This window comes from Dendroctonus ponderosae, unplaced genomic scaffold (genome assembly GCF_020466585.1).
Source record: "Dendroctonus ponderosae isolate FM_Combo_2020 unplaced genomic scaffold, Dpon_F_20191213v2 Dpon_F_20191213_9, whole genome shotgun sequence".
NCBI classification, from domain to species: domain Eukaryota; kingdom Metazoa; phylum Arthropoda; class Insecta; order Coleoptera; family Curculionidae; genus Dendroctonus; species Dendroctonus ponderosae.
In genome coordinates, this window is record NW_026019116.1 from 3,974,794 (window position 1) to 3,984,279 (window position 9,486).

Here is a 9,486-nt window from a genome sequence, read left to right on the forward strand (position 1 = left end):
TTTTTGTCAAAAAATAGTAGAAGAAAACTTTTTTGATATCAGAAAACCTTAAACAATGCAACAAATAACTATAACACAGTTTATGGTTTTCTAATGGTTTTGAATGAAATCAAGCTTTTAAATTAGATAAAAATAACCAGATTTGCAAAATACTGAGCAATGTACAGAATAAACAAAAAAAATAAAGATCAAGTTTAATATTTGATTAATTGTAATTCTTAGCTGCTATATGTGGTTTCAGCTAGGAGGAGCAGTTTTGTAGAGAATTGATTATTAAAAACGATTTGAAATGTGATAATCGTTAAAGTAAGTAATAGCACTAAATCGGGTACCAATTTTTATATTTGGTATAGTTATACACAATAATGCAGCGAAGAACAGTGAGTACAAATATCATCGAAAGTAAACGGAAATCTTGATTGAAGAATATCAGAAATTGGACTAACCGAAAACTGTATCGTCAACCTTTGCTAGAATTGTATGGCCACTTACGCCGACTAAACAATTAAAATAAGACGTAGTATCGTTTCTGCTATGATCAGCATGATTTAAGTATAAAAGTAGCCACGGCAGAAACGATAATTCAGTTAGACAGCCAGACAGGTCAGGTCCGTTTAATCTAAGTTATAGATAGTCTACGGTTAGGTTCGGTCACACACACATTTCAAATCCACATAATAAAAAATATTGTATTAATTTTGAAATAAAGTGTTTTTAAAAACGCGAGTTTCCAATTAATCGATAAAATTCTAGTCAAGCTGGCATGAAAAAATAAAACATTTACTGACATCACTTACTGAAAGTGTGAAAAACGCACGCAATAATTCATAGGATAATAATCAAACAAGAAGTATTTCTATAAAAAAAACTATTGTCTCTAATTATTCCAGTAAAAACTATAAAAATAGAATCAGGTTCATCCCCAAATCAAGTTGTACGAAAAGAACCATTTCCAGTGATCAAGTTGCATTTATAAACAATCATTTAACCCGTGAATGTCCGAAACGCGATCTTTCAGTCCCAGGCCCCAACGACATCATCGACTCCCATGAAAACAATAATTGAACGGAAATACATGTTCACGACTGAACAGGTCATGTAATAAGTAGCAACTAAAGCACGTAAAATTCGAAACGATCTGGTTATTTCAGATTTTAAACGTTTTAAGTTGCAATATAAGTGTCAAGGTGGGTGGCAAGTGTGCAGTTAGTTTTGTTCTGCATTTTAAATCTCGGATACGTCTTAATTATGGAGTGGTGTACCTGATGCGTGGTCGTTATGTAGGTGGAAGACAATCGAAACGAAAGAAATAAGCAAATTGAACGTCAAGTTTAACGCCTCATAAATTGCACTAACATCGTCAATGAAATTTTATCGCCTAATGTATAATGTTAGTGYTAGTGCAGACGTGTGCTTATTAATATACCAAATGTAAGGCATCTGTCAGAAACACAAACAAACAGATGAATAGAACWTATTCRAAATTATARTTTTAAACATTTKTATTTGTCTGCTATTACATTGAAGTGAAAGTAAATAACTTGAATGTGTTTTTGGTTCCTCTAAAGCRAAATATCGGCTGGTTAWGARAGGCAGYTGGAAACACTCTTCTTGGCTTTGGAAACAAGTTTTGACATTTTTCAAATGTTTTTCGAATGGCTAATATCTCAATCATTCAACAACAAACGGAAAAACATGCTATACCAAATTTACTCCAAACTTCTGGCAGGATCAACAAATGACATAAAACTAGTAGGTTTCCATTTGAAAATCAAAAGTGTGATGTACCATCTTGTTTATAAAACACCTTGTATAATGCAGTGATAGTTAGCTAGATGTCCCCTTAAAAATAAAAGTTGACGTGWTCGAGCATTTTTTTCTAGATCTGCCAGGAGAATCATAAATAGGGGKKCGACCTTTTCGTTGGCCCACCCTGTAGATTTCTGTGTAATTGTGTTTTTTTTTYATTTCAACAATTTGCCCATCTTAAACTTCTCACGACCGYTTGAAAAATGAARTATTGCTGATTTGCTGTACATGCGGGGTATCCTRTAAGCACAKGATGAAAAGGGTACTGTTGCATACTTTGRTTCAAAAGAAAACGATCAGACTCAACTTTTATTTAAAAAATTGGTTTCGATTTCWTCCGTAACATCCTTMTTGGGCTTTATGTTAYGCCRARCYGCTTRAATGGCAAAAATKATCTARMYTTCWTGAWGAAMRCYTTYMYAGTTCTRATGRAAAATTTGCCTCGATCTTCGTGCTCARATGTGGTTCWTGMAKAGTGRYRCTYCTCCGCATTTTAGTCTTGCTSTAAYGGCACTGTTAAACAATACTGATCCACGCAAKTGSATAGGATGAAGAGAGAGAGAGAGAGAGMGATSTTYSYGCTCRAATGGCCTCCCAGGTTCCMYGMMTWRWSGTCMTTAGATCTTTTTGTGGGGGCCTTTRAGAAYRAAGTTTACGCCGCTCCTGTGGAATCACATCAAGAGCTATTGTGTAGAATTCAAAAGGAAATGAACATAATACGGGATGATCCAGAAATGTTGAGAAGGGCCCAATTCAATATCAATGGAAGGATCAAACTATGCATCCAGCATATCTAACATCTTTTGTGATTTTTTTTATAATAAATTTTAAACGTGTATTAAACATAATATGTTATTGTTAACAATCGTAAATTTCATTTGTGTAATGAATAAGTATTTTTTTTAAAGTTCTCGGTTATTAATTGTTAACTCACGTCTCAATTTTGTCGCTATTTTACCTTAGGAAATTAATTTTTATTATTAACTAATAAAATAAAATCATAGTTTATCCGTAGCAGATTTTTATTTTATATCGACAAAATCAGAAGGTATCGAAATTAAGTGATAAAAACTTTCAATCTGTGCAAATGTTCGGTAATCTGGCACGTGTCGATTTGAGTATCGCGTATGCTCGCACGCAAGTTGTTTCGCATCCTAATACCACCCTAATATCTTCATCATGTCGATCGTTTCTTACCACAGCACTCAAGAATACATCACTTGCTCAAAGCATATGAATTCGGTTCCATGTTTCATCAAAATGTGAGTCTTACATAAGAACACATTCACAGTCAGTCTCATTAAAATGCATCGTATCATTCCTCCACTATTCAAAAAATTTACGAATTTTTTTAAAGAAATTTGACCGTCAATAGTAGAAGAGCCAGACAGTTTTGCTTAATAACAGTTAAGCCAGATCGTGTCCATTTGAGCCAAATAATGTCGCAGTACCCTTTTGATCATGTGCTTATGGAACACACTATATTATGTAGCTACATCACCCTGTGTATGTAACATGATCAAAATGTTTCAAGAAAAGTGATCAAATATTGCGCCCTGCTTTAGTTCAAACCTTTAGAATATGGAAATAACAAAACTATAAACAAATTGTTGTTACGAAGCCTAAAAAGTGCCAGGTAGCTGGTTTCGTAGAAGCAAAATGTGTGGCGAAAAGTTTGTATAACGTTTTGTAGGTTGGGTTTTGGCAGTTTTGCATGTATTTTCTATGCTTGTAGCATTGAAATCGTTTTTCAATGACCAACAAAAACAATATTGCCCAATATCTAATTACACTACAATTTTGATTCGGTATATGGGATTTTAATTGCTTTTGCAGTAACGATAGAGGTATCTACCTATAAGTTGTGTTTCCAAATACCTGATGTTAAAAATTGTAACAATTGCTGATATGACTATTTTATGCGATACTTATTATTTCAATATGTTCTCGGCTTAGTACCAATTAAAAAGCAATATTTGATCACTTAGGGTCTAAAGTTCCGGTAGCGTTTTTTTCGACACGAAAACAACTTTTTAAGGACTGATCATTTTAATAACACTTAATTGTCCATTTAGCATCAGAAAAAGCCATGTATTGTCCTAATTAACTATAGATGTAAAACCGTTGTTCAAAAATATCGTGATCAAAGCAAGCAAGTTGAGGGCCTGATCATGATTTACCATGGGTAGTTAAAGTAAATATATTATTAAACTATCTGTATGTCGATTAAAATCACATCACTGATACTTCACAGTTTCATTTCTATATTTGTTGAGAAGTACGATAGGAATGTCAGTATCGAGAACAGGATGGCAATTAATAAATTACTTTATCACTGGCTTAAAAATAATTAAGACCTGTTTGATCTAAGTAAATGCAAGTCAACAGATTTTTTCCCTGGCAGGTGGCATATCAGTAACCACCTTATTTATATCGAAAAATATACCCAGAATTTTACAGAAAATTTCTGTTGCTCTCGTTTCATTTCAAAAATCGTCGAACTTTTTTTCATCAATGGAAATAAACTCGTGAAAAATACGTCGACTTAGTACAAAGAGTACCATTGAATGGACTTCTAGGGCACTGGATGATGCACTTCTAGAACTTTTCTTATACATACAAACATCTGCCCACAATGAACTACATATTAATAATACATATTTTGACCACAAGGGACAACACAAATACATTTTCGTCAACAGAAGGGGCAAAAAATCGGTCATTACATATAGGATACACCCCTCAGAAATACTCGAAACATATACATACACAGCAAATATCGGAACACAACACGGAGTATGTACCGTACATTACACATAATAAAAAATGGAAAATGGCTAATTACGTGACACATTTTAATGTAGAATCACTCAAGAACAAAAGCGTCAGAAAACTTTACCATTACAGACTCAGGACGACATGATCACTCAAAATACAATAACAGGAAGAGATAATGTAAAAGACGCATGGTAAAAAATAAAAAACAACATAAAGAACAGTGCCAAGGAAGCCCTAGGAGAAAGGACAATGAACACAAATAAGCCATGGTTCACCCCGGAAGAGATAGTAGATAACCCGAAGAATACAGAGTCTGCAAAAGGGAACTGATGCGACTAAACAACTCAAAAGGACATATTGAGAACGGTTCTCGGTGGAAATGGAACATGACCTATAGTGGTGCCAGACGAAGATCTGGAACATGATATGAAATAAAAAGTCTCATCCGGCTAAGCCCATGCCTTTTTAACATCATAATGGACCAAATAATTGAAAGTGTGAACGAAGTGGAGGATTCAGAATGAACAACCGCCGCCTAAGAATAGTCTCTTACGCAGACAATGCTGTTTCGACGGCAGACTGCGAATATGACTTGCAATACCTTCTCTACAGATTCAACCTAACAGCGCATAGACATAATATGCAAATTTCGATCGAAAAAACACAATCTATGATAATATCCAAAGATTCGATCTGATGTAAGTTGGTGGTGAGTGACTGCATTATTTATTATGATTTATTAAGAATTTCAACTAACATGGGAATACAGGTATCCAGCAGTGGAAGTACAGTGAATGAGGTGGACAGCCAGGTCAGAAAAGCCGTAAGAAAATCGGGGTGTTTGCGGGATATAATTTCGATTTATAAGATTTACGCCAGCCCCATAATGACCGACGATGTTGAGACAAGAGCTGAAACGTCTGTTACCAAAAGGGAAATGAAAAGGGTGTGGGAGAACCCCATACAACAAATGAGTCCAGACCGAATTGCAAAGTGTGCCAAAACACAAAAACCAGAAACAAGGTGCCCAGCTCGCAGGCACCCAAAACGCTGATATGAAAGCTGTATTTCGGGACCACAGGAAGGCTGATGGCAAAATTGACAGGACCTTGTCCTTTTACACGACGAAGAAGAAGACGAAGGCAACCATTTTGGTATAGCCTGAAATTCAGCTCTAAGTGATATTCTGCGAGATATGTAAGCATTTTCTAATCTTGTGGACTCTCTGTATACTTTGAGTGGTACAATTTAAGAAGCTAATACTTCAATCTGCTGAAGGTACCAATGAAGGTCAACATGTTGTTAACTATAAGACAATTTTTTCAGTAACAATCCAGGTTCCACTAATATTTGTTGTAACTAAAATAGTTGGGTATTTGATTTTGTTCAAGTTCGAAAACTCTTATCCAAAGTTCGATTCAGTATCAGCTCGTAGGCTCTGATATAATAGACTGCATTTTGGTTTACCTACTACTTAAAAATGCCATTAGCCGGCAAAGACCGGTAACAAATTACCCATCTAATCATTCGAAATGTAAAGCCATGTTTTCGTCCAGCCACAAATGAAAGGAAATTAAGGAATTTAAAAAGCGGAGGTAGGCAATGGCACGCAAACCCACAATCAGCGTAATTATAAGCTTAGGTTCACAGTCAAATATTTCTGGCTGCGTCACTTCTATCAAGATATTCGCTTAGACCCTGCCCTGCTCCAACCTGGTTGTTTGAAATGTCATGCTTGCAACATGGCGCGCAAAAATTACGGATAGTCAACTTAAGAATGAAAAATGCTCGGTTGTCAGAAACCGCAAAACAATCTTTAGATTAATAATTTCGTCCAATTTAGATAATTACAACAGTCGTTTGCTTTCTTTTAATGATTGTTGTAGGGGCAAAGACCAATTTGAGCTTATATTGTTTTGTTAAATTATGGACGTTTTTTAAATATGTTTAAGAAATTAGTCTGATGTTACAAGATAATGTGTAAAACATAATAAATCGAATATTTAAGAATATAATATATACAGGGTGATTCAAAATTGGCGCATTTATTTTAAGGGTATATAGGRGCCCACTTAGAGAGTACGAGAAAAATATTYGAAAATATTTTTTCKAAAATTTCAAGAASATWTTMACAGWMGAAGRWCAAATTTCAACTTTGTTATTAAGCATTATTGTGAAAAGGTTTCGAAAAGAAAAATTACGGTCTTTATGTTAAATTATGAAAMTTTTTGWTATTAATGAAGTTTCTCTTCTCTCTTTTCKCTTCAAAACTMTTTTGAACAATTTTACTACTATATTTTGATGAAAAGTCAAAGCGGCAATGATGTTTTTTGTCATTAACAGATAATTACAGGTAGACAGCATTTGTCAATAATAACAAGCATTCGTCAAACTGTGCCTTATTTTGAAGTTCTTTTCACAAAATGTGAACCAACAGCRAATTTGCGAATACGCGATTAGTTATGGGGAAATGCCACAGTAATATAGCAGAAGCCGTAAGAACTTACACCACCAAAGAGCTACACACTAGACGCGAGGCCTGAAATGAACGCAGATAGTGAACAATCTAAAGATGCTCGGTTTCCAGACCTAGAGGAACAGGTATTGAAGATTATTTCAGCTGAGCCTTCCAGGAGTACTTGAAGCATTGCAAAACAACTGCAGTTTTTCAACATCGGGTACTTAAATGTCCCGATAACTTCCCCGAGGAAGGGCCTACATTCCTACCATGTCTGTAATATGAACATGACACTAGAACACATTAAATATCTGATCTTCCGAACACCGGTTCAAATTCAGCAGCAGTTAATTAACCGAACACGAGAAGCTGCTCAAAATACGAGGCCAGACTCAAAGTGATTGGGACACAAAGATATTTGGAGTGAAATGGGCAGGACTTCTTGCTCTTGGGAACACTTGTGTTTTGACAACAGAATTGTATTTAATTTGATCAATGATACATAACCTTTAACAGGTGGTTTTGGATGACAGTTGTGACCTATTTAGGTATATCACTGGTGGCTGTTTTGTCGCAGCACTGACCGCAAGGTGACACCGTTATCCTAACCTCAAAGCATGTTATTGTATCTTTTATTTTATTTGCTTCATGTTTATCTATGGTTAGCGGAGTTTTTAATAATTACGAAGGAACAGGTATTTACAAAATGTTATTTAGGTAGATTACCTTGAAAAGCATTGTTTCCATGCTTCTGATCTAGTTTTTTGCAAATATCTGAGTTTTTAATAACATATAATTTTTTTACTACTTTTTCTGTACTCCCAATACACCCCCAGACAACACCTCCAGAGGAATGACGCCAATTTTGAAACACCCCGTATAATTGAAATCTTAATGTATGCCTTACAACAACTACAATTTTTCTTTTCAAATGATTAATTTTGCTTTATCTGGACTGCAATGTTGCAATCTGAGAAGTATATGTGGTGAGCACGATGAGCTGGAATGGATATGGAAATGATGCGATCATTTCATCATCATCAAGATATTTGCTTATTGAAAATAGCTATGTTAAATAATTGATGAATCTATAATTTTTTCAACTACCTTCTTCAATTTTTTGTTTGCACCAAATCGTAATACTTTATCAATATTTATTTCACTTCTAGAACTAATCACCAAAAATAATTTCTTCACATATACCATTCCACTCTGTCACACTTAATAACATGAATACCAGCAGTTTGATTTAAGTTAAAAAAATCGTCATACAACAATATCATAAAGAATTTAACCAATTCAAATAATTTGAGCTAATTTGGGAAACACTGGAAAATTATTCTTGCTATACATGATCACACTTTTGTTTCACAGACTTTTATCCAGCTTGTCGTTATCTAAAGTCTAGTGGAACTCGTTAAGAAATATATACAACGTTTTGTATTTAAAGAAGAACATGTCCGAATTTTAATTGGAATTAATTTTCAATTGGCCATCGATTTTATGATAAAACAAAACAGAAAATAAATATCTTTTCTGTATGTATTTGTACGTTTTCCAATCAACAACATTCCATGTATCTAATGTTTGCATTTTATTTTCATAGATCACGACCATTACTAATTACAGTTTAAACATTAACCATAAATTTATACCTTTTCTTTCGCATTAGATAACCTCCGAACTATAGGATATAAATCTGCAAGTAGTTGCATTTGCAATTCGTGTATCCTACCATTAAACACATCGCGTATAGCAACAATGCACGTAAATCATTGATTCAAAAGAAAATAGTTAGTCAATCTTTAATTAATCGATAAGTTTCTTCGATTATTAATAATATAGTTGCTTTAAGGCTGTCAATGGTTCTCCAGAATCGATCACATAATTATAAATATTTGCTAATGATTTTGGTTCAGCCTATATTTGGGAGTTCTCTGTTCTGATTCTCAACAACTACTCTGGGGGTGATGTCTGTCATTATAAAAGGCTAAGTAAAAAATATTGAAAACTAATCTCATCAATTATTCAGCTTCAGTACAGCTCTCGGTCGATATTTTTACATATTTCTTCCCAGTTTACTCTTTTAACGGCATACTCCAATATGGTGGTAAACCGTTTCGGAGATATTGTATCGCTCTGACGAACTCCTCTTTCGATCTGAAATTTACTTCTGTCTGCATGTAACCTTACACATGCAGTTGCCTGCTTGTTTACGTTTTTCAATAGGGAAGTACCTCAATTAACAATAGAACAGTCCGCCAGCGCTAGCTTGGCGCTTGCGAATTAGAGGACGAAACTACTCTGCATGTTATGTGTCGCTGCAGGTCATATGCAACAGATAGACGAAGACTCCTGGGAGGGGATGAAATTCCACCAGACCAGATCATGCGAACTCCCCTCAAGACTCTTCTGGAATTCATTGAATATACAGGGATAAT